Source organism: Schistocerca americana, chromosome 6, assembly GCF_021461395.2.
Source record: "Schistocerca americana isolate TAMUIC-IGC-003095 chromosome 6, iqSchAmer2.1, whole genome shotgun sequence".
Taxonomy (NCBI): Eukaryota; Metazoa; Arthropoda; class Insecta; order Orthoptera; family Acrididae; genus Schistocerca; species Schistocerca americana.
This window is the reverse complement of record NC_060124.1, coordinates 189,888,990-189,915,370: the sequence shown is the minus strand read 5'-3', so window position 1 is coordinate 189,915,370 and position 26,381 is coordinate 189,888,990. Positions and strand designations below refer to the sequence as shown.

General features: G+C 42.1%; 1 long non-coding RNA gene across 1 annotated transcript in view; it reads right to left on the bottom strand.

Annotated features, from left to right (window-relative positions):
- Nucleotides 1-18,789: 18,789 nt before the first annotated feature.
- LOC124619934 overlaps nucleotides 18,790-26,381 on the bottom strand; it is a 253,005-nt gene continuing 245,413 nt past the window's right edge. Inside the window, exon 3 of the long non-coding RNA XR_006980167.1 lies at nucleotides 18,790-19,013. This is a non-coding gene — a long non-coding RNA (uncharacterized LOC124619934). The remainder of the gene's footprint in view (nucleotides 19,014-26,381) is intronic.

The window sequence follows — 26,381 nt, the reverse complement described above, 5'->3', positions numbered from 1 at the left end:
TGTGTACATCGGGTTATCTCGCCTGCCGCGGAGCTGAATTGTATCTGTATAACTTCTCCTGGTCCTGAACTTCCGTCACCAACGGACTTGATGCATGCTTGGGTGTTACGAAATCCGCTGGAATCATTTAAAACTTTATATTTAATAGCCATATGAAAAATTTCGTAAATGTTTAAGTTTTGATTATTAAAATGCAGCCTGGCTGACTAAGATTCCTGTTAATGTTTGACATATTGCTTAGTTTCTTAATTGCTTAAAAGATCTTTTTCTGACGTCAATTGCTAATCTCATTTCCTCATTAATGTCCGACAAGGTGTTTAATTTCTTGTTTTTAAAAGCTATTTTACTGACGTCTCAAGGTTGTCGACTTTTACTTAAAAGAATTATTCATATTTCCAACTGTGAACGCTGCTTTCTTGCCTTCTGGCCTAGCCCAGCAGTTCAACAGCGTATTAAGCTGCCGTAGAGTAACTAAACCCAGATCAGTGGAAACAAAATCACATAAACTCGGATGTGATTAATAGCCCTGCGAATTGAATGTTAGGTGATAACAAGAATTTCTCTCTGTGAACTGCTAGTTGCCTAAGTTTATCTGCTTCCTTATTTCTCTTGGACGAATACGCAAGAACCTGAAACATGTTTGTTGTTCCCAGCCTGAGGGATGGTTCGTGTATTGCAAGCAAAACATCTCTAGATGTACAGGACCTTTCAAGTGTTTGCGAGCTATGGTTTTACGACTTTTCTGTTACATCCTGTCCCAAGACAAACAAGCGTGTTATCATTCATGTATGGACCATAATGAGTGTAGCACACAATTAAATTTGTAAATCAACTACAGTTTCCCAATAGCTTAGCAATAAGCATTAGGCTACCTATATAAAATGGCTGACTCTGGTTATGTCTCAGGTAATCCTCTGGTCAGAAAACACAACGATTTTACTTTACATAATGTACACAATTTTCCATTTCTCTACTGCAAAAGCTATTTGTCCATCCTTACACGTCACTGGTATTTGTCTGGATTTGAGTGGCTATTACTAGACTATCCTCATACATAACTGCACCACCTGCAAAGAGCATGAGGCCGGCCGATGTGGCCGAGCGGTTATAGGCGCATCAGACTGGAAGCGCACGACCGCTACGGTCGCAGGTTCGAATCCTGCCTCGGGCGTGGATGCCTGTGATGTCCTTAGGTTAGTTACGTTTAAGTAGTTCTAAGTCTAGGGGACTGATGACCTCAGATGTTAAGGCCCATAGTGCTCAGAGCCATTTGAACCATTTGAAAGAGCATGAGATTGCAACCAGTACTATCTGCTAAGTAATTAAATGTTCAAATGTGTGTGAAATCTTATAGGACTTAACTGCTAAGGTCATCAGTCCCTAAGCTTACACACTACTTAACCTAAATTATCCCAAGGACAAACACACACACCCATGCCCGAGGGAGGACTCACTCTTCCGCTGGGACCAGCCACACAGTCCATGACTGCAGCGCCCTGGACCGCTCGGCTAATCTCGCGCGGCTGCTAAGTAGTTAATTAACGTATAACATCAGGAGTAACAGTTCTGTTACACTCTCGTGGATAATACCAGTTATTATGTCAAGGATTTTAGGTGACTTTCCATCCAAGATGACGTGCTGCAATTTTCCATAGATAAATTTTCGGTTTAGTCGCAATAGGTGGCAGTAGGTTTCCTTAAGTTTCTTATAGTAAAACACATATTAGCTAGATGGATAGCGACTGTGTCTGTTGTATTGGCCGCAGTCTAAACGCAGCTAGAAGCTTTGTTGGCCACAGTCAACAGGCTCGAGGGTGCCACTTTGAGGTGTGGTGGGGATGAGGTGCCTGGGGCAGCCTCTGCTGTACTAGATGTGCGCGGGGGGGGGGGGGGGGGGGGGGGAGAGATGCCACTGCCACCTGTCACTGTGCGGACCTCAGGTGCGACTGAGCCAGCCGGCCCACTCTCACCTCAGTGTGGGTAGCGGACTGTGTCGAGGTCTCGAGCCTCAAGGCGAAGGCTGCATGGGGGACGCAGGCTCCTGCCAAATCCCTTGCATTTTGCTAATAGATTCGGTGTGCTAGCTGATGCTGGGGAGTGGGGTGGCAGACTGAGCCGTATCAGAATGTACCTTCTGCCAGGATAGTGGCCACTCCTCCAGCTAGGTCCGGGCCTGGACAGGCACGTGGGGATAGGAGTTTGTTAGTTATTATGAGCTCCAATGTTAGGCTGGTCATGGAGACCCTCAGGAACATAGCGGCTAGGGCAGGGAAGAAGTCCAACGTTCACTCATGTGTTTCCTTGGGGGCCTTATCCGGTGGCTATCGAGCGTGTGGGGTGCAGCCAGCAGCAGGTTGATCATATATCGGCACCAGCGATGCCAGTCGTCGGGGTTCCGAGGAAATCCTTGGGTCCTTTCGACGGCTGGCTAAATTGGCGAAGGTGGTCTCCATGTCTCGAGGAATGGAAGCCAAGCTGAAGATTAGCAGCATCGTACCCAGGATGGACCCGAGTCCTCTGGTTTGGAGTCGAGTGGAGAATCTAAACCAGATGCTACGTCGACTCTGTGAGGAAAATGGTTGTAGATTCCTAGACCTACGCTATGGGGTGGAAGGTTGTAGGACGCCCATCGATCGATCAGCGGTGCACTCCACGCAGGAAGCAGCTACAGACAAAATTAGCAGGATATTTTTGTAGCTAGATTTTATACAAAGATTTGTTTTCACTAGAGGCCGTAGTTTTTGAGTAATTTAAGAAAAACGCACGAAAGTGACTTTCAGACGCACCGCCAATCCCACCAGCCTCACTGGTTAGGATCTCTAGTATGTTGTTCATTGCACTCCCTCCTACCACTGTGCAACTGCACAAATTATTTCCCACAGTCGACCTTTTTTGATTTTCATTTCTTCGCCTTACTATGCCACCGACTTAGTCGAGCATTTATAAATTGTAAATTTATAAATTTTGCCAGACAGTTTTGAGAATGTTGACAACATAAAATAGTTGTATTCGTCAGGCCTATTAACTACGAAAGTACTGTGCTTGTAAGGTGTAAGTCTGGATCCAATTGTCAGCGTAGTTAGTTTTAGCGTAACGTTTACAAAAGTCGTTTTTCTTTCATTACTCTCACTGGCACGTTGAAACTAATAATGTTAACGAAATAGTCGACTATGCTGATGGCGTAATAGCCCAATCAATAGAAATCAGAAGAGGTCTAATATCGGAAATAGTTTTTGCAGTCGGAAATTTTTATACTGTAGTACGGGGAGTGTCGCGAACAACATAGCAGTGGTGAGCGATGAGTGTGGGGAGTAGAAGTGCGTTCGACACTCCGTTTTTACATGTTTGTTGAATAACTCAAAAACGGTGACCTGCAGAGAAAACGTATCCTGGTATAAAATTCTATAAAAAAGGTCCTGTTCGTTTTTTTCTATAGAATTAATACTTTGCGCGTAGCTATCGAGAGAATATGAAAAGCTCGCTCGTGGCTTATGAAGGCCAGATGTAAGACTGCAGGTTACGTGAAACGACATTGGTAGGAGCAGCTGAATCACCTGTATACGGGGGCGGCTTTCAATCCTGATATAGGGTTTTAAAAAAAGTACTCCATATTTTGATAGGAGGTAACATAGGCCAAAGTAAGACAGAAATGTCCAGCTAATATATGCTCTGAAATGCATACTGTGAGAACTGTGCGCCCTCGTTACCTTCGCTGCTGTGTAACATATCGCATCTACTGCAGTCTCTTTGCTACTTCGAACGACCTGCAGTATGCAGGAAACAAATGAAGGCACTTTCCTCTGTTATTGGCCAGGATTACGTTATGCGATAAACATTTGTTAGTGTTATTAATGTTCTGGTTAAGTGCCACACATATAGTAGTTTTGATGGAGACAGTTTTTGCTTTGATAATTTAGTGAAATGCTTTTGGAGTGTAGTTGTATCCTCGCGCTTAACAGCGTAATGGAAGACTTACTCGACTTGGGAAATGGCAGTCATGGTCTTCTGTTATGATCTGGCAAATCGAAGCAACAGTTTAGTTTGTGTCCTATATACTGAAATGTGGGTTAATACACTTCCATTACTCTGGAAGGTAAAAGCATTTCACAAATTTATTAAAACAGAAATTGGTCCCCCCAACTAATGCATGCGCCCCACTTACCCTGAACTGTGAATACGCTAAACAGTAAGAACACTAACAGATGTTTACTGCATGTTCTATTCGTGGATAATAACAGAGGAATGTGACCTCATTTGCTTACTGCAACCTGTTCGTAGTAGCGCTTGTTTAGGTCGATACTACCACCCGTCAGAATATGGACTACATGTTTAACACGCTGTATATGGTAGGGGATTCCGAATCAAAATGATCCGCTCCATTAAACCCATCACTTTTAATTACTTCTCAGTTAGTGCCGCCATCGCACGGTCATTTTACGGACTACCTGCTAAGTTGAGGTTAAAGGCCTTTGCGTGAATTACTGGGCATCTTCCTTTTCACCTTATGGAAGAAACCGTTGAGTCGAGGCTTGTCATTTCCTCTTACATTACCCGCTAACGTTTTTGTCTAGAGAGCAGCAGCACATAAGGATAGTTGGAGACCTGAGAGCATTCAGTCTGTACCTGGTACTTCTTGTTCTGCAAGCGTCCTGGGGGAAAAACGATCTCGTGATGGGATCACTGCGTGCCTCAGGGATCACATTTCCACAATATTATCTTACTTTATTTTGTTCTTCATTTTGTATGTTTTTTTTATTCGCTCGTACTTCGTTATCTTTTTGCTATCCGATGTCCACTAAGCTTTACACCGAGAGGCAGCAGTTTGTTTCATTACTTGAATTTATTTCTCTGTACGTGATCATTAGCTTAAATAAGCCATTCCCACTTAGATTTTCAGTTGTATGAACATACGTTCGACAAGCGGATAGGCAAACCTCACAGTAAACATGAACAAAACCAATACGGCTGTTGTAAAAACAGCAAATAAAAATTTTGGTGTTACAAGAACGGCTCTAAAAAGAAGGGCACACGAAAATAATGCGGCTGCTACTTTGGCAAAAAAGATTTTAGGGTATTATAAGCCCATATTCATAAAGTGCCATAAAGAGGAACTGTTTAACATCTTGGACGTGGAATCGAGTTATCAACAAGAGATGTTATAGCATGCTGTACAGTTATATCATGAGATCCTGTTCCCCAGGATAACATTCGACACTTCTATGGTTGGTCTAAATGGCATACACTTTTTTGATGGGTTTATTACATGCAACCATGTTCACACTCCATGTACAGTCCTTATAATATGTGAATAAAATTTCATTCGTGTTCTACCATTTTCTTTTATGTCCAGCTGTGCCTTGTTAGCCATCTCCAAAGTCACATTTACATGGTTGTTAAGTGCTTTCTCTTATATTACAACAGTTACTTTCACTTACAGCCATACGGGAGCAGTCCATACAAACGTCTTGGTATTTTTTATCTTTTCTGCATTAAATCATTAAATAACCTGTTCACTAATAGATGTCGTTTTTCACTGAAAGCACATTTTACTGTTGAAAGTCTTTTTCTTTTTCCCATACTGATTCTACTGTCTTCTGCAGTTCAGGGGCTTAAGTAAAAATATTAATTAACTGTTTTTTATTTGAGTGCCTAACAGTAAAACTTATGAACATTGTCTACTTTATTTCCTACAATTTGATTCACAAGACTTGGGTTCAAGTCCTTGCTATGGCACAAATTTTAATTCATTTCGTCAGCTTATTCAAAATCGAAGATAAGAAGACTCTTATGTCTCAAGGAAATTGTAGTTCCATCCTGTTTTCAGAAGTGTTTCTAATTTAGAAAGTATACTCCACATATGCTTCTTATTATCACTTATTAGGCCAATATCATCAAAAATCTTATGCAGTAGTTCCACTCACATTTACTCCAGGTGTTTTTCCTTTCAAGTTTCTCACAGCGTTTTTGGCGTTAAGTTTTAAAAAATATGATGGTGTTGACCAACCGTGTTTTACTGAAATTGCCTTTATATTGTTTTCCATTAATCTCTATCCACACTTCTGTACGTGTTCAGTAGTGTTCTTCTGTCTTTACGATTTATATGTGCGTCTCTCAAGGTCATGGAGAATTCATTCCACCTTATGGCCTGAAATCCCTTTCCTAAATCAATAAAGATTATTTAAGTATTAGGATTGTTGATATTTTTAAAAATATTGAGAATCCGATATATTGATATTTAAAAATATCATCATCGGCCCTCGAGATTGAAAACAACTATCGATATATAGATATATTGACGAAAAAAATATCGATGTACAGGCCTATAAAATATCGGCTGCACATTGTAAATATACTTCCTGATGTAGATCTGTTTGTTTAAGCATTGATTTAATATTAGCTATTCCATATATCAACAACCTAGCTGCCTTCCTATCCCCCCCCCCCCCCCCCCAGAGCAAGAATTGAAAAAAAAAGAAACGATGCACGATCACGCTTGGCGATAATCATTTTGCTTACAATGGGAACTGCATGTAAGTGGCACAATGAAAGGTGTCCGATGTGTCCGTCGTTCGGTTTCGTCACATTACGGATTTGTCTGGAACACTTCAAGCCGACTTCCTTGTTTTTCATTTCTGCAAACGCCACGGACCTCACAGTTGTGTCCAAATGGCATGGTGAAGTTAAACGTTGCAGTTTCTGTTGGTTGCACTGAACACACATTACGTCAACATATCCCCTCACACGCCTCCGCTCAACGCGAAAACCAATGTTTGTCATTTAGACTATGGTCATCTTCCTCAGCAACTGTTTTTGACGAATTCCGAAGCGAAAAAATAGCACGCCAGTGGTGTTCTATTTGTCCAAATCGCAAGTCCTGTGATTCCATTCACATCGCCGATCGTACCAGGTGCACTACATTTTGCACGCAGCTACAAAGGAGACAGTACTTTTAAATATCCCACCACGCACCGCAGGCGAGCATGCTCTGCCATCGCTCGCTCTTCTCCAATGGAAGGCGCCATGCACACACGAGACCAGGGGACGCCAAATTGACATGACCTCACTGCCTGCGACTCTGATTGACCTGAGCGCCTTTTTAATCAGCCGCACTCAGACCTTTGACCCCGAGGCTTACTGAACTTACAGACTCATCAAGACTGGTATGGAAGACTACAGTGAGGATAGTATATCGTCATAGGACGACGCTACTAAACATAACTGCATCTCAGTGACTTATCCCAGTGTATCACCGTTCAATACTATTTGTTACTATCAAGACCATTATTCTCACATTATATAAGTAAACACTACAGAAAAATCTACAGCTATACAAAGTTATGTATATCTCAATTAATAAGTGTACATGTGATAATAATCTTAGTAATATGTTACCTTTTTGTAGATGTCTGTCTTTTATTGGCCATCTCAGCCACCAACACATCAGCATTCATCAAAACAGGTCCAATGCCCAACATCCATGGCAGTGTGAAGCGAACCCATTACTACAGTAAACGGTCGCAGGTTCGAATCCTGCCTCGGGCATGGATGTGTTTGATGTCCATAGGTTATTTAGGTTTAAGTAGTTCTATGTTCTAGGGGACTGATTACCTCCGATGTTAAGTCCCATAGTGCCCAGAGCCATTTGAGCCATTTTTGAACTACAGTAAAATTATTGCTCTACAGGGTAGCTGGCTTGCACATTCGCAAGCAACAGATGTTATCGTGGGGGCATTGTATCCAAAACAAGTAATATGTGCAACGCAAAGATAAACAAGTAATAAACTTTTATTAAAACGTTTACACAGAATGAAATATTCAGCTTTGAGCGGTGACTGATATGTGGCTCTGTAATTGGGGTCCTACACACTAACCATGACGCACTAAAAGACAGCTGTATCTAAGAGTTTACAAGTCTGTCTCTCATTTGAATATCATATTGACACCCGGAACCTACTATACCACCATCACTTGGCTGCCTATAACGGCGCCAACTGACCATCTGCACCAGCTGATGGTAACTGTAGACTGCAGCTGTTGATGGCGAACTGGAACTAAAATTTATGAACTGATGAATCGCGACTGTGGAACTGATGAAGTGGAAACTGCAACTGATCCACAATCTGCAGAATGACGTCCATTTGCAATTTTCCGGAAGAGGAGAGTGGTTACAGGCATCAATGCGCCCTGTGGCGGCAGACATAACTGCTGGTGGAGGAAGCAGACTGTTCGAAGGTCTCCTGCCAGAAGCCTAAATAGGTTACAGTTTATAAGCGCTATCTGTGTGGCAGCAGATCAGAACTAGGTGTTGCCTGTCATGCAGTGTAGCTGCTGAGTGGCGCACTCTGTAGTGATTGCTGTGTACTATATGACTGCATACACACTACAAGCACAGGTAGAAACTGGTATAGCTCCTCACAAATGTTACACTTCCCACTCAGTATATTATTGTTAATATTCGTAATATTTAATTAATCCCACACAAGGTCCTCCCCATCCCTCCTAAATTGATGTTCCATTGCCCATCCCATGTCTATAACATCCTTGTCCATTCCTATGCCACTCCTAATTCCAATCCCTTGCCAAAGGGATCATATCTCTGTGAAGCCACCGATGCAACATCTGTCCAGTTCACCGACCTGGCACTTCCTATTCCACTCCTGACACAGGCTTTTCTTCCCCCGTCAAATGCCAGGTCACTTGTGAAAGCAGCCATGTCATATATCAGATCTGGTGCAACCACTATACAACTTTTTATATTGGTAAGACTACCAACCAGCTGTCCACCAGGATGAACAGCCACCGCCAAACTGTGGCCATGAGATAAGTGGACCAACCTCTAGCACAACATTCAGGTGAATACAACATGCTTGATTTCATGGCTGCTTCACAACTTGGGCCACCTCAATCATCAACTCAACCACCAGCTTTTCTTAACTGTGAAGACAGGAGTTATCTGTGTAACATATTCTCCACTCCAGGACTAATCCTGGCCTCAACATGGTAATCTACTGTTCCCACACCCCACACCCAAAAGTTTTTGCCCCCCTCCCCTCCTGTGTCCTATCAGGTCCTCCCTTTTCATGGCCCCTCGCCCTCATTGTGTGCTATCTTCTGACAATGCACTGCCCTGTCCTGTCCGCTTCCCTGCTTCTCACCATTTCCGCTCCCCATTTTTCTCCCCCACAGCCCACCTTCTGACGCTGCACCTGACAGTCCCTGCATGCCCCACCAGACAGCGCTCTTCTTTCCCATCACCCATACCTTGCTATCTCTCCCGCTTTCCTGCCCCACTCCAGATAGCTATTGATACAACAGTCGCATCCCGGTCGGAGCTACCGATGGTAGTGGTCATGCATGCACGAGCTGTGCTTGCTCATGTGAATGTGTGTGTGTATTTTCTTTGCTGAAGAAGGTTAGGGCCAAAAACTATAATGTGTAACAGTCTTTACGTTTTGCCTGTCTGCAACTCAATGGGTAATCTTTACAGTGAACAGCAATCAGTCCTTTTCCTAACATTGTTGATATTCCTAACTAGAGTTTATATTGATTGAAATTTAATTGTTACTTGCTTAAAGTAGAGGTGTATTTAATTACTGCACGACTAAATGTGCCATTGCAATAAGCCATAAAAAGAAATAATATCATACTGTGGTGAACGGCACAGCTATTTTTCCTGGCATCAGAGAACATGACCATTAGTATGTAGCCTTGGCATCACCAAAGGGCGACTAGGCGACTGTCAGACACATAAGTGCTGCGAATGAACCTGTGACGCAGCTACAGGATTGACGGTAGGGGAAGTCAGTGAGTTCCTGGAGTGACAAGGAAGAAGACAATTCTGGGTGGAGTCTGAGAGCCACAGTCAACTGGTGTGGAGGATGGTACCCCATTAGACGACGGCCGCAATTGGCAGAACGACAACCTGGTGGTGTGTTTGCTGACTTCCCCAGCCGAAAGCACAGTATTGCAGTGGGGGCGAGGGACAGCATTGATAGATAATAAGGAACACAACGTGAGTGCTTTTGGAGTAGCCTTGTGGGCACCAAATGTCATGTTCGAACTTTCATTAAATGTTGCCGATGGTAAATACCTACCTGAACAAGTCTGTGTGAAGTACTGTGTAACGACTTGTTTGTGTTCAGCGCATGTGGGGCATGCAAAAGTGTGCTTCTCCTATACAGTAGGACTAATTATGTCAGTACATGCCATAGACGCAATTAAGGAATTTAAATAATCGTTAATTTTTTTCGATACAACTGTGAGCCAACTGTTTAATCATTGGCTTTAAAAATTGGTTGTATACTGAATTCTTGAGATTGAACTACTGGTTCACGCATTCTACTGAGATTTTGTGTTGTACTGAATGAACTGTCACGTATATATACGGAAAACTACACACTTAGAAATATCTGTGGGTATTAAAGAAATAACGACATTTGTTGCTAGTGGGCACTGCAATAAATCAGAGGGTTACGTTGAAAATTTGTACCAGACCAGGACTCGAGAACGGAATTACGGTTCTCATGAAAGGCCGCCTTGACCACCTGGGCCACCTTGACAACGTCCCTGACCAACCCAATTTTCCAAATAATCGACACACTACTGATGTCGCGGTCCTGACCATTATCTTCACTACTCATAGCAATTGCTAATTCCCGTAGTTTTGAGAAGACAATTAGTCAAAGTAATGATGACATCAGCTACTACAGAGCACTGAAATAGGTCAATGGTGAAAGCTGAAAATTAGTGCCAAACCAGGAATCGAACCCAGATTTTCCGTTTCCTGGGAACAATTTGAAGCCTCGGCCATCAGTATACCGTCATTGGCCGACCTAAGTTTCCAACTACTTCACACACCAACGATACAGTGCCCCTGGCCATTATCGTCACTACTCATAGTGATCAACATGTACAGAAGAACAGTCACCACCTGCATACAAAAAAATGGTTCAAATGGCTCTGAGCACTATGGGACTCAACATCTGAGATCATCAGTCCCCTAGAACTTAGAACTACTTAAACCTAACTAACCTAAGGACATCACACACATCCATGCCCGAGGCAGGATTCGAGCCTGCGACAGTAGCGGTCACGCGGTTCCAGACTGAAGCGCCTAGAACCGCTCGGCCACTCCGGCCGGCACCTGCATACAACTAGGATGAAACAGCCAATCATCCTTTCACTGCAGATTCACAAAAAAGCCCGAACTCCTATGGGAATTAGCGACTGCTGTGCGTAGTGAGTCTCTGTTTGGCACAAATTTCAACTTTTTTACCACTGATTTATTTTACTGGCCTCTAGCCGCTAATGTCGTTATTCCTTTGATTAATTGTCATATAGGGCTGCAGGATCAACGATAGAATCTGTTCGTTCGGACGTGTCCAAGAGGACAACACATGTATATAACTAGGGCGAGACAGCCAAGAATCTTTTCAGTGCAGATGCACAAATAAGCTCGTGCTCTTACGGGAATTAACGGTCACTATGTGTAGTGAGGATAATGGCCAGAAGGCGGTCAAGGTAGCAGATACCACATGTATGTAACTACGGCAAGACTGTCCTTTCAGTGAAGATGCACAAACAAGACCAAACACCTCTGGGAAGCAGCGAACGCTTCAGGTAGTGACGTTAATGGCCAAGGGCACTACATCAGTAGTGTGTGAATTAGTTGGAATCTCGGGTCAGTCAGGGACATGTCCTGATGGCTGAGGCTACAACCAGAAAGTTTGGGTTCGAGTCCCAGTCTGGCATTAATTTTCAATACCCAGTAGTAGCTAATGTCTTTAATTCTTTCATTTATTGTGACAAGGCTGCAGGATCAGCGATGGTATCTGTTGTTTTGGATATTCCCGAAAGAGCAGACACGACATCTAAAGGGTGATTCAAAGAAACGTTTACAACCTGACAGGGCACATCGGGCATACAACAATGACCAGTAATCACATAGGAACTGCGGGTCGCAGAGACCATCCAGGATTACTTAGTTACGTGCTAAAAATGGGCATCAACTACAGGAGTTGCTGAAAGTTTTGTCCAAATGCATCCAGACACACCTGACACTGCACTGAACGGCGCATAATCTCAAAGATACCTGGTTCATCTCGAAGATGTCATGCTGCCGCAACAGTCCTGTTCACTAGGTCCTCAGACGGTGTAAGGCCCTTCAGATACTCCCACACGGAAAAATCGATTGGATACAGATCGGGTGATCATGGTGGCCAAGCGACTGGCCCACCGCGAGCAATCCAGCGGCCGGGAAAGGTTGCCTGCAGATGTGGCGTCATTTGTCTGTTGGAATTCGCGGGGGCTTCGATGTGCTGAAATCTAATGCGACGTCGAATATGTGTGGGAACATCATCAGCATTTCCAACAGAATCTCTCACAGGAATTAGAGGTACGTGCGATGGTAAGGTCAGTCTTGGAGAATGTATGGCCCAATTAAACATTCCCCAACGACACCAGCCCACACAGGGGTAAATTTGCGTTATTAGGCATGTGCACCTGCAATATATGGGTTCATATTCGCCCATGTATGCAGGTTGTGAACGTTCATCACACCCTCGAGTGAGAACGCACCCTCATCGCTGAAGAGGACAATCACTGTGAACCTTCGATCGGCAGCGGATTCGTGCAGAAACCATCGCGCAAATGTTGTTGCAATCCCCCAGGGGCAATGCCTTGACGCATTGGAAACGATACGGATGCAGTCCTTCGTCGTGTACAATGCACGAGACTGAGGGCTGGGGGATATCAGTGGCGCGGGATACACCTCGTGTAATTGTTGACGGCGTACGCCGCACCCCTACGAGAACACTTCGACGGCCGGTGTGGCCGAGCGGTTCTAGGCGCTACAGTCTGGAACCGCGCAATCGCTACGGTCGCAGGTTCGAATCCTGCCTCGGGCATGGATGTGTGTGATGTCCTCAGGTTAGCTAGGTTTAAGTAGTTCTAAGTTCTTGGGGACTGATGACCTCAGATGTTAAGTCCCATAGTGCTCAGAGCCATTTGAACCATTTTTGAGAACACTTCCTTCCGGCGCAACTGTCCGTGTAGCTCGTTAGCGACCATCATTCTGATTGCGCACATGAAACGAGCCGGTTTCGCACAGTCTGCGATGCAGGGTGGCGAATAATGTGTGGCACGGCACCTTCCTATAGTGATATTTGGCATGATAAATCGCACGGCTCCTCTTCCTTGCAGTTGGCCATGCATTAAATCAAATGCATCTCAGCCATTCTGCGACACATGTAGCTTGCCACGTTACTTCCAAAGCTTCCACGGCGTGAATGGCGAGGATCTCAATGCGCTCCGCCCGTGTTTGCATGGCAAAGCCCTCTCGTGGTCGTATCGCCCTCCCGTGGCGTTTGCAACCCCCCGGTTTCAATGTGATTGCCGACCCTTATTGTATGACCGATGTGCCATGTCAACTTGTGAGCTCTCTTCTTAATCGCCCTGTATTTAAGTGTGGGTACTTCGGTAGTATAGTTGGTAGCAGGTGTCTTAGTTTTAGGATGTTAGTAGTAACAGTACCGTAGAGAGTAGTTAAAAGCAATATCTTTGATTCTAAGTAAGTATAAATATTACCTGACTTCTCAGTCTCTCAGTTGTCATCGACGATGAGGGCAGAGTGACCGACATTCTAAATCGTTATTTTGTTACGTGTCTGCTCGCTGTAGGGCCAGATTTACCTTCTACTGTTGACGTACGTTCTTTTGGAATACAGAGAATTATTTTTTTTTTACTGCAAGTGTCGGTTGCTATTTTTATATTGTGTTTTTAATACTAAATAAATTATTGTTAAATTGAGTTCCAGGTTTGCACATCCCCCACGCCCACCCCACTCCAACTAAATCCCACGCTCGAATGTTAAAAATGATCGTTATGAATCTCTCTGTAAATCTTTGCGTGGAGAGAAAGAAAGAGCAAAATAGGCGATGAACATATCCACTTATACAGATAGTTCCAAACCACTTACATGAAAATTATACACAGGGGAGGTGATGCTAAACTGTGTATTTTAAGATTAGTATATGATGGTCAGAAATGAATGTCTATAATAAAACTGAGAAAAATAAAATTTATTCGTATTGTCTGGTGCCATACACGTTCTGGTGATGTTTACCGTCACCAGTGAGTTTCCCTACGTTTTCCATAACTGCACACGCTGTTCATGTCGTTGTCTATCTTCTTCAACACGTCTGATGTTTCCGTAAAGTCTGCTGTGTGCAATTTTGGTTGTTCCCACGTGGAAACTCAATGAGCTGCATTTATAATAGAACTGTAACATGACCAATAACATGTGCTGTTGAGAGAAATGAAGAAAAACTTAACTGATGATATTCAAATGTCACCGAATACAATAAATAGTGGTTTTCTCACGACAAAATTTTTCGAAAATTATTATCAAAGCAAGTGAGCTTCCAGAAAGAAAAATTATCTCACATGAATATTTAGTTCTTTACTGACAAAAATACTTCATCTAACAGCAACTGTATAAAGTAACGACGAGCAGTCTCAATGTATATATCAGAATGACGTATAATATTTTTCCACTCTCTCTCTTAGATATAAATGTTTTGTACTCTACATTGTGATAACCAGTCCTCTTCAGATGATATTGGGGCACCATACAGTGACGACTTCACGTAAACCTGAAGAAAAAATCCATTCAATCCGGCAATCGTGCTGCCCATAACACAGCACCTCTACTCACAATCCAGAGTATCTGATCTGCGTGTGGTCCCGGACATTGTTATCGAAGTGGAATGGTGCACTGTCTTGTAGAAAGCACACCCTTTCGCGGACAACAATTACTACAGTCTCTAAGTACCAACACGGCACGTACCTAACCAATGCGGCAGACAGACGTTTCCTATGAAACAGAGTCGTTTCACAAAAACGCGTCCTTCACGCAATGGTCATTTAAGATATAGCACCACCCGAAATATTCGTTTCCACTCATTGGTTCCTTGCCTCAGAATACTCAAATTAGTTGCGATCTGTCTTTTTTAAACGTTAACTGTTTCGACATACAGACCGTCCGTCAACTTGTACATCATCGATTAGCACTTCAGTTTCAAGAATACTCGTATATTAACTTTACAGGAACGTTATTTTGAACGCACACAGTTTATGTACTGTGTGAGTCTTGCAACGGAAGATTAGGCTTCTGTGTCAAGTACGACCCCCTTTTTCCACAATAAAAGCAACAGATTGCCATAAATCTACGCACCCACATATCCTCCACTGAATAGCATCTGACGAAATATCTTAAGAAGATACTGTGCCCTAAAAACCACCACTCTTATGACTGCACCAGTAACCTAAGTTTACAAATATTTATGCAGTATGCTGATTTTTATTTTTTTTTACAGTTCTCTTTGCAAGAGTTTATTTGTAATGTAGTACGTACCGTTTACCATAACTCTGAGCAATTTAAAGTATTAATAAAGCTAACGGACACGCTTAGACCCAGTTCACTATCATTCTGTTGCTCTCGAATGGTCTAGAACTGATAAAGCTATGTCAAAATACGAGCATGTTCCACGGATGTATCTTATCGGTATTTCACGTCGTAAAAGTGTACATGCCATGTTCCCACAGTTTTTGTTAGAACAGCACTCTGAAATCACAAAAACACCAGTTGTAGATTTCTTAAATGGGAGACAATGAGGACACTGTCTTTCCTGGTGGTTGCCAGTTGACGTCTTTGGCATAAATAAGGCCTGCGTAAATTGTTGTTTACGTCTACAAGGAATCTTAAGTAGGTTGGCTGCAGTGTTGCGTTCTAGTTTCCTATCAGATCCCGCCATAATGCAGCAGCAATAAACGGGTAAATGTAGTGAGAATGGGTGGCAATTATTCGTTGCGTGTTCACTACAATAATCAAAGTGGTCACTATTTGAAGATGTTTTTTCATAAATTTCCTTCATAGCTATATCTGTGATCTATTTTCTGCAGCTATCAACACAAGTTTTTCTTAGGCTCTGGTAGAATTAAGCAAATACGAAGAAACAAGGTCCTGCCGTTTAAAATTTTATTTTCGTTTTAATGAGTTTCTTGTTGCTAAGCAAACTTACAGCGATGCTCTGACTTTGCTGCTCCAAATATATTCCGTAGATCATATAGTATAGCCGTCATGTTATTATTGAATGTTCACTTATAATTTTGTTCCATTGGTTTCTTGACGGATGGATCCACAGTCCAACATAATTTCAGAATGATAAAATAATTTTAAATACCCACCGAAGGCTCTCAGATTCTTTGTGCAATGTGACCTTTAAAATGTGTGTGAATTCCTAAGGGACCATACTGCTGAGGTCATTGGTCCCTAGACTTACACACCACTTAAACTGACTTACGCTAAGGACAACACACACGCACACACACACACACACACACACACACACACACACACACGTATCCGAGGGAGGACTCGATCCTCTGGCGGGAGGCGCCGCGCAATCCGTGACATGGCACCTCAAACAGCGCGGCTGTGACCCTTAGTACAGCATCTAGCACAGGTGCTGGTGAGGCAATTAGTTTAGGAAGCGACACACTTGAAGCAGTAGATGAGTTCTGCTATTTGGGCAGCAAAATAACTGATGATGGCCGAAGTAGAGAGGATATAAAAACTTGACTGGCAATGGAAAAAAAACGTTTCTAAATAAGAGAAATATGTTAACATAGAATATAAATTTAATTATTAGGAAGTCTTTCCTGAAAGTATGTAGTGTAGTTATGAAAGTGAGGCACAGACGATAAACAATTTAGACAAGAACAGAACAGAAGCTTTTGAAATGTGGTACTACAGAAGAATGCTGAAGATTAGATGGGTCGATCACGTAATAATGAGTACGTACTGAACAGAATTGGGGAGAAAAGAAATTCGTGGCCCAACCTGACTAGGCCGATGGGATCGGTTGGATGGACACATTCTGAGACATCGAGAGGTCACCGGTTTAAAACTGAATGGAAGTATGTGTGTGTGTGTGTGTGTGTGTGTGTGTGTGTGTGTGTGTGTGTGTGTGGAGGGGGTAAATAGTAGAGGGAGATCAAGAGATGAATACAGCAAGCAGATTCAGAAGGATGTAGGTTGCGGTAGTTATTCGGAGGTGAAGAGGATTCCACAGTATAGAGTAACTCGAAGAACTGCATCTAACGCCTTCGAACTGAAGACCACACCAACATCACGTTACGTAAATCCAGTCTCGGCCTGTGGCCATTTTCAAGTGCAGTTGTGTTGGTGACTTTTGTTTCATATGCACAGGCTGAAACTGGCCAGTAATGTAATGTGTTATATGATACAATAAATCGTCGTGTATAAAGAATTTGTAAGTAGGCTATTTAGGTTTTTATGTTGGTAACGCCATGTAGCGCTTTATATGAAACTCACTGACTGTGCTGTGTGCAGTCTGTGGCTGGTTTGCATTGTTGGAATCTGCTATTGTAGTGTTGGGTAGTTGGCAGTGAACAGTGCGTAGCGTTGCGCAGTTGGAGGTGAGCCGCCAGCAGTTGTGGATGTGGGGAGAGAGATGGCAGAATTTTGAGAGCGGATGATCTGGACTTGGGTCCATCAGAGGCAGTAAATTTGTAAGACTGGATGTCATGAACTGATATATATATCAGACAGTCCTGCAAGGAAGGAATTACATTGAAAGGACAACTCAGTTGATAACCTACAAGAAATTGTTTCAATGTTTCTCTAGTTACAGCTCCACAACCAATAGGAGGATTTTCAGCGTTATCACGTTGTATAGTATGCGATAGCAGAAGACTGCTGTGCAGTCTGTGGCTGGTTTGCATTGTTGGAATCTGCTATTGTAGTGTTGGGCAGCTGGCTGTGAACAGTGCGTAGCGTTGCGCAGTTGGAGGTGAACCGCCAGCAGTGGTGGATGTGGGGAGGTAGATGGCAGAATTTTGAGAGCGGATGATCTGGACTTGTGTCCATGAGTAAATTTGTAAGACTGGATGACTTTTGAACACTATTAAGGTAAATACATTGTTTGTTCTCTACCAAAATCTTTCATTTGGTAACTATGCCTATCAGTAGTTAGTGCCTTCACTAGTTAGAATCTTTTATTCAGCTGGCAGTATTGGCGCCCGCTGTATTGCAGTAGTTTGAGTAACGAAGATTTTTTGTGAGGTAAGTGATTCATGAAAGGTATAGGTTATTGTTAGTCAGGGCCATTCTTTTGTAGGGATTTTTGAAAGTCAGATTGCGTTGCGCTAAAAATATTGTTTGTCAGTTTAGTGTTGATCAGAATAAGTAAAGAGCGAAATGTCTGAGTACGTTCTGTTCTGCTCAGCTGTTTGAAAATCAAATAACGTAAGGGGTTTACCAGCACAGTAATTCATAAATTTTTCTAAGGGGACGTTTCAAATTGTCAGCCTATGGTGGATGTTAAAATGATTTCATCAGTCATAAATTTCGTTTCAAATTATAGTCTGTGACATTGTGATATTAAACTGGTACGAATGTTTTGGCCTGGATTATTCACTTCCTGCCTTCAGCTAAAATTGTTTCAATCACTGCAAAATTATATCAGTGGTCATGTCAGTTTACGTAAAATCAATTCTCCATAAGTGTCTTCCTCCGACTCATTTTTATATACTTTCAAACACCTCTTTCACTCATCGAATGTAGTAAAAATCTTGTGAATCAACATTATTATACCCTTCACAAGAAATCACACACAGTATGTAGCAAAACATTCTGCCATAAACAAATGTAACAGGAACAATTCCGTTAAGGCCTTGGCAGATAAAACAGATTTTACAGTTCGGCAGATTCTTATAGATTTACAGTTTCACGTTGTGTCATCCACTTACAATAATATACTTATTTTTCCTATCACAACGTACAATAATTAAATATCAGCGACGCAGATGAGTCCAGCGTTATCTCTTTCTGTGAGATGGCCGTTGGCTGGTAGGTTTTCCACGACCAGCATTAATCAGAAGTGTTGTTAAGGAAATACGCGACTCCGGTCGCCTCTCCTCCGTTCGGTAATCTGCAACATAGGAAATAATACTGTACAGTTACGTAGTCACGGGGGGTGGGGACATCCATGAAGCACATATTCTCATATTATCAAAAAATATGCCTGAAATATTAAAGATGAAAAAGTAAAATTTTATGTGATTGTTGGTAATAATATACTGCGACTTTGAGTTCAGTTTTCAAAATTTTTCTTCCAATTTAGAAATTATTATAAAAATATCAATTTATTATATCTAGGTTATTAATGTCCCTTTTTCTTTTAACGTTTTAATCCCATCACTGCCAAAGTTGAACTGTATTACATCTACATCCATATACACCATTATACTTAAACAGTTTTAAATATCTTTGGTGAAATAGGTTTTGTAACGCTCCACATCTTTTTGGTAAGAATCGATGTAGGAATTTCAGCATTTTTATCTACATATCTCATCTTGAACAAGAGACCTAAAAATCTATCTCTTTGTGTTTGTTTTTTGCACTGTGAGAAATGTAAGGGGCAAATAGCAAAGCATTATACCAGAAATGTTGAGAGAAAGACACGCAAGTGTCCGAAAATACGGTTTACAGAAAAATGAAATTTAAAAATTACGCTTACACACTGACGGGGAAAAATTAGAACACCAGAAAATAATTAACGTGGAGTAATGAAATTTCGGAATATATTTGTCTAGGTAACATATGTAAGTGATTAATACTGCAAGATCACAGGTTAATGTAAGCGCGAGATAAGGCGTTGCGAAAGTGAAATGCTGGTACATTAATAACCAGTGTAACCACCAGAATGTTGAATACAAGCATGCAGACGTGCATGCATTGTGTTGTACAGGTGCTGAGTGTAAGTTTGTGTGATAAAGTTCCATGCCTGTCGAACTTGGTTGATCAATACAGGGACCGTTAATGCTTGTTGAGGATGGCGTTAGACTTGTCGTCTGATGATGCCCCATATGTGCTCGGTTGGAGAGAGATCTGGCGATCGAGCAGGCCAAGGCGACATGTCGACACTCGGTAGAGCATGTAGGGTCACAAGAGCGGTGTGTGAGCGAGCGATATACTGTTGGAAAATACTCCCTGAATGCTGTAGCAGAACGGCAGCACAACAGCTCGAATCACCTGAATGACGTACAAATTTGCAGTCAGTGTGCGTGGAATAACCAAGAGAGTGCTCCTGCTGTCAAATGAAATCGCACCCCAGATCATAACTGCCGTGTGCCTAGCACTCAGACATGTTGGTTGCAGACGTTAACTGGCCTCCTTCCAACCAATACACGGCCGTCAGTGGCACAGAGGTAGAACCAGCTTTCATCACAAAACACTACAGAACTCTACTCTGCCCTGCACTGAACTCTCTCTTGACACAGATAAAGTAAAAAATGACGGTTCTTTGTCCTCAGGACTTTCTTAATGGTAAGAAATTTCTTCTGGAGCCAAATCACTGGAAATGGAAATGTCGTGTGGCTAGGGCCTCCCGTCGGGTAGACCGTTCGCCTGGTGCAGGTCTTTCGATTTGACGCCACTTCGGCGACCTGCGTGTCGATGGGGATGAAATGATGATGATTAGGACAACACAACACCCAGCCCCTGAGCGGAGAAAATTTGCGACCCAGCCGGGAATCGAACCCGGGCCCTTAGGATTGACAGTCTGTCACGCTGACCACTCAGCTACCGGGGCGGACAGCCAAATCACTAAACATTATATATTCCACGATGACCAGTGCCGACAGAGGCCTGCTGTCATCACCTGATCTGCGGAAATTTAAAGTGCATAAGTATCAGTCACACAGTGGGAACACATTACACACATAATACATTGCTTTGTCGGTAATAAGACGATGAGTTGTCGGTTCATCGTTAAATTTTACACCTAAGCCATGTCACTGCAGCGAACACATTTGGAGCTATGTGCATTTTACACTATCCTCTTATCACTGAAAAACCAATGTGCTTCCGCTTTATTGTGAGTGGCATTTGTCCCCACTATGTACTGATATGTATGCACTTGAAATTTCCCAATATCAGATGATGATAGCAAGTCTCTGTCGAAACCAGTCGTGGTGAAATAAATACTATTTAGCGATCTTAGCTTCAGAAGAAATTTTGACTCGTCTCGTACTTATTTTCTTCTGTCTTGTTTTCTTTGCTAAGTCCTTCATAGCCACTTCAGCTCTAGACGCACGTCGACGGTCAATTTTCTCAAGAATTGGTAGAGCAAATGCACCAGTGGTGAAGCCCACACTCCGTAGGACTTTCACTTCCCCTACGTTTTAATGATTAAAAACAATTACAGTATTATATGTTGCAAGTTTTACCATTGTGGATAACGAAAATCTTCTCTGGATCAACGTTACGATATATGCGCATTCAATGATTTATTTGAATTTTGAGTTTTGCCGTGAACACACTTCCTTAGTATGTCAGGATTTGACAGGAACCTAAATGTACGTTTGGTAGTGTTCTTCACACATTCAGGAATGCACTTTTTGCCGGTGTTGGAATTGTTATTCCGCAGACAACTGCAAAAGGGAACGTGGCCGGAAGATATGGATCAGCGCAAATTTTTTCATCACTTTCCACAGGACTTCGAAAATGAAACTTTGGGTAATAATTGTCAGTAAATTTTACTACTAAATGGAAGCATAATCGAAAAACGAAAATTTTGGTCCCATCTGCACACATTCCTCCTTCATACAGAAGAATGGTGCCTAACGTGGGGGGTAACTACTCGTGAGGGGCAAAACGGAAATTTCTAAGGGGTAAAACTGTAATGTATTCAATGATGACTTAGTGACAAAATTTTTAAGTAATCAGTATTATCATTATTATGATAGACTCTAATATGTAATGAATCATCATATTCATCAGCCATTTGACATCTAATGCTGGATAAAAGACTTCTCTATATATTTCGATGCTTTGCGATCTTGAGCAATACGAATCCCTCTTGGTCCTGCTTATTTTCTATTGTCATCTACCTGCCTTTCTTTACTTTGACTTCTCAGCTTCTATGGTTTCTTGTAATCCAGAAGAGAACTTCCTTTGGGCATCTACCATCTATTTTCCTGGCCACTGGCCAGTCTACCTCCAGTTTTTTTTTTTTTTCTCAAATCTCTAGTCTGTTCCAAAACCGTTTACTTTCTCTTCTGTCACCCCCCCCCCCCCCCCCCCCAGTAATTTTCAGTATGCATCTCTCTTCAGGTCTCTGAGCTAGCCTAAAATTTCGAATAATTTTTTCGTGTTAAACGGTCTGGTTTCACTCTAGTAAGTAAAAATTTGGTAACACGAACTGTTTGTAAACGTCCAGTTTCATACGCAACAAAAGCTTCATTTTGAAATTTTATTTATTTTATCAAGAACAGTCGAGACCATTTTCACCACATTATTTATTTCTTTTGCTGTGGGTTCAGTCTGAGTAGTTACAACTCGTTGCCGTCAATAAATTATGACAGAAACTATTTTTCTGATACGGAAAGTGGACAAGTAACTATCTAGGTTCTAAACCAGTTTCTGTGAATGAAATAATTTTTGCAGACAGTGAAATTCGTGCGACAGCACATTTTTTTAGACCTCGAAGAGACAACGAACTCCCAATATGTTTCCTTGAAACATAACTGCTGTCATTTTATGGGAATGTCTGTGATAACAGCTATTATTATTGGAAAAAACTCTTAAGAAAGACGATTCCCTAAGCGACTTACAGAGGTGAACGTATACCTACGACTATGGTAGGAATGAAAACAAAAGTAACTCATTCAACTTTGCACATGATTTACGACATGCAGTGGTGGACACTAAACCACATATATATATAAAGGTATTGTTAGACATAAACAGGACCAAACACCTCGCGGAAGCAATATTTCTTGATGTGGTGAAAAACGAAGAAAACATTTGAGTTTCAGTTGTGTGATCATTAACTAAGTAAAGGGGCGATCAAAAAGTTCCCTTTCGAAGGCCTTACAGTCTAGAATCAATCAGGAGGAGGGGAGGAGATTAGTGTTTAACGTCCCATCGACAACGAGGTCATTAGAGAAGGAGCACAATTAAAGAAACGTGGGGAAGGAAATCGGCCCTGCCCTTTTAAAGGAACCATCGTGGCGTTTTCGTGAAGCGATTTAAGGAAATCACAGAAAACCCAAATCTGGATGGCCAGACGGTGGTTTGAACCACTGTCCTCCCGAATGCGAGTCCAGTGTCCTAACCACTGCATCATCTCGCTCGGTAAGCCAATCAGGCAAAATCAGTCACCGTGTGCATTACGGAAATCAAGCTACCGATGCACCAGGTTTAAGATACCTGTTTGATGAAAAATCGTTTCCTGCTGCGTGGAGAAGTCTATAACTGGTTGCTCATCCGACATGAATATTCGATACTTGAAGGCCCTTACTAAGGGACTGAAGGCGTGATAATTGCATGGTGAGAGATCAGAATTAAAGGACGGGTACTCGAGTGTCTCACACTTGCCCGTAATGGATGAGGCTGACCTCCCAGATCGACCAGAGTCTTGTGTCGAACCACGACCAGCACGGAACTTGACGCACGATCCCACAACGATGATTTTCGACAGATATGCTGCCCCATACATATTCTTCATTCTCCGATGGCTGTCTACGAGTATGCGTCCTTCAGCAGCCAAGAAACGAATAAGAGGACGTTGATCCTGTTGGGACGCATTTGGTAATACTGTCACAATAGTTCACGTTTTTTGCATTTACCGCAAGCACATTGGAAATACATGCATGTCACACTGATCTCTTACCTACATGTCAGTGCTTATATACCGTCATTAGAGTCTCACTACATGGTTATATACACTGCAGTAGTGCCCTCCAATAGACACTTTTTGATCGCCCCTTGCATTAAAAATCATTTGCCAGTTTAAAAGAGGAATATTAATTATTTATAATCTAATGTTTAATTAGTTCCCTATCTTTTTTCGGAGTATTTGATGTCATCTTATCTTGTTCCAGGATGATTGTCTCAGAAAGTATGGAAACGACTTCCAAGCGCAGTTCGTTCACTTGTTGTAACACTTCAGGGTCTGTCAAAAATAGCCAAACTCATCGTCTACCCTGAAGTATCTAAAAGCGGACACAGTGATGAGATAGAGTAGCTGGAATAATCATATTTAACTTGATGAAGTCGATGTCTTGATGATAATCTCCCAAATTGCTTCTTCTTGTGAAAACTTGAAAAGGAGGTTCTGGTAGCAGGTTGACGTTTGATGTTCTCTTTAAATAAACAGTGTTGGACAAAACGTAACTTTAACATATCATTTAACCGATATTTCGGTACACTTTCACATTCACAATTGACAGAGAAGTTCGTATATAATTACGATGATGTAGTAGTTCACAGAGCGAGCTTAAAAACAATTCTGCTTCCTAGCATTCATGAAAAGAAAGTGCCTCGTTCGCTTCGTGCAATCAACAGTCTTGAAATATCTCCAGGTTTAAGCTGGATTTATTACTGTAGCTTTTGTTTATATGTTTTTGTAACAAGTTCATAATATTATAAAAGTAGTACAACACAAAATACACAGGTAGTGAATATAGCTTACAGTCTCTATTGGTAATCATTTATGAGAATGAGAATTACCATGTTTTGTTTACAATGGTATGCTTAATATGACTGGCGTATGTTCTTCAATCTGTTCACCAACCCGGTGTTTTGCAGTTTTGTATTTTTCGAGAATAAGTTAGATAAGTTTAGTGCTCAGTATAAGAAATGACAAAAAAAGGAATTTTGATGTTAATAGTTTAGAGAATTTAATGCGTTTCTGAATCCAAAAATTACAATGCAATTTCCACGTTTCAAATTAGTATATTTTCTATTTTGGATTGATTTGATGAAAACTACATAGCGTTCCATTGTCTCTGTCTCCTAACCTTTCTGATGTGCTCGAAAATTCCAAAATGTAATTGAATTAATAATTAATAAATTCACAACTTGTAACTATCATCATTTGATCTGTTATTGGGATGAAAATGGCTATTTCCATGTTGTTAACACTCACAGGCTTCAATAAACGTAGCGTGTACTTTGCTTGTTTCATAATGTATGCTTTCTGAATAGCTGTGTAATTTGGTTGTAAGCATACGTTGATGACAATATTCGATAACCAGTAAGATCTTATTTAACTGATACTATATTTCCTGAATATATCCATTATGAAGTGCATATTCATGTTATCTACTGAAATATCTTATGAACAGATTAAGTGGCAAGATCTACATTAACTTGAGGTCATTAGATTGGACTAGAAATCTTTAACGAATCTGTATGTACAGTGTTACACACTGATGTAGAGGATAGTGTTGTACACTATGTGATCAAAAGTAACAGGACTACCCAAAAAAGATACGTTTTTCATATTAGGTGCATTGTGCTGCCACCTAATGACAGGTACTCCATATCAGCGTCTTCAGTGGTCATTAGACATCGTTAGAGAGTAGAATGGGGCGCTCCGCGAAACTCATGGACTTGAACGTGGTCAGGTGATTGAGTGTCATTTGTCTCATACATCTGCACGCGAGATTTCCACACTCCTAACATCCATAGGTCTCCCTTGTGATAATGATGTGGAAACGTGATGGGACACGTACAGCACAAACGCGTACAGGCCGACCTCGTCTGTTGACTGGCAGAGACCGCCGACAGTTGAAGAGAGCCGTAATGTGTAGTAAGCATACATATATCCAAACCATGAAACATGAATTCCAAACTGCATAAGGACGCATTCCAAGTACTATGACAATTAGGCGGGTGGTGAGAAAACTTGCATTTCGTGGTCGAGCGGCTGCTCATAAGCCTCACATCACGCTGGTAAATGCCAAACGACTTGGTGTAAGGAGCGTAAACATTGGATGATTGAACAGTGGAAAAACGTTGTGGGGAGCGACGAATCACGGCACACTATGTGGCGATCCTATGGCAGGGTCTGGGTATCGCGAATGCCCGCTGAACGTCATCTGCCAGCGTGTGTAGTGCAAACAGTAAAATTCGGAGGCGGTGGTGTTATGGTGTGGTAGTATTTTTGATGTAGGGGGCTTGCACCCCTTGTTGTTTTGCGTGGCATTATCACTGTATCCGTGGTCTAGGGGTAGCGTCTTTCATTCATAATCGAACCGTCTTCGGTTCCGGGTTCGATCCCCGCCACTGCCTAAATTTTGATAAATAATCAGCATTGGCGGCCGAAGACTTCCGGCAGAAGAAGTCAGCCTCATTCTGCCAACGCCCTTGTCAAAGAGGGCGGAGGAGCGGATAGAGGTTTAGGGCACTCTCTGGTCCTAGGGGTGGGAAATTGCCCCTAAAGGCGGAAGAATCAGCAATGATCAACGACATGAGGATGCAGAAGGCAATGGAAACCACTGCATTAAAG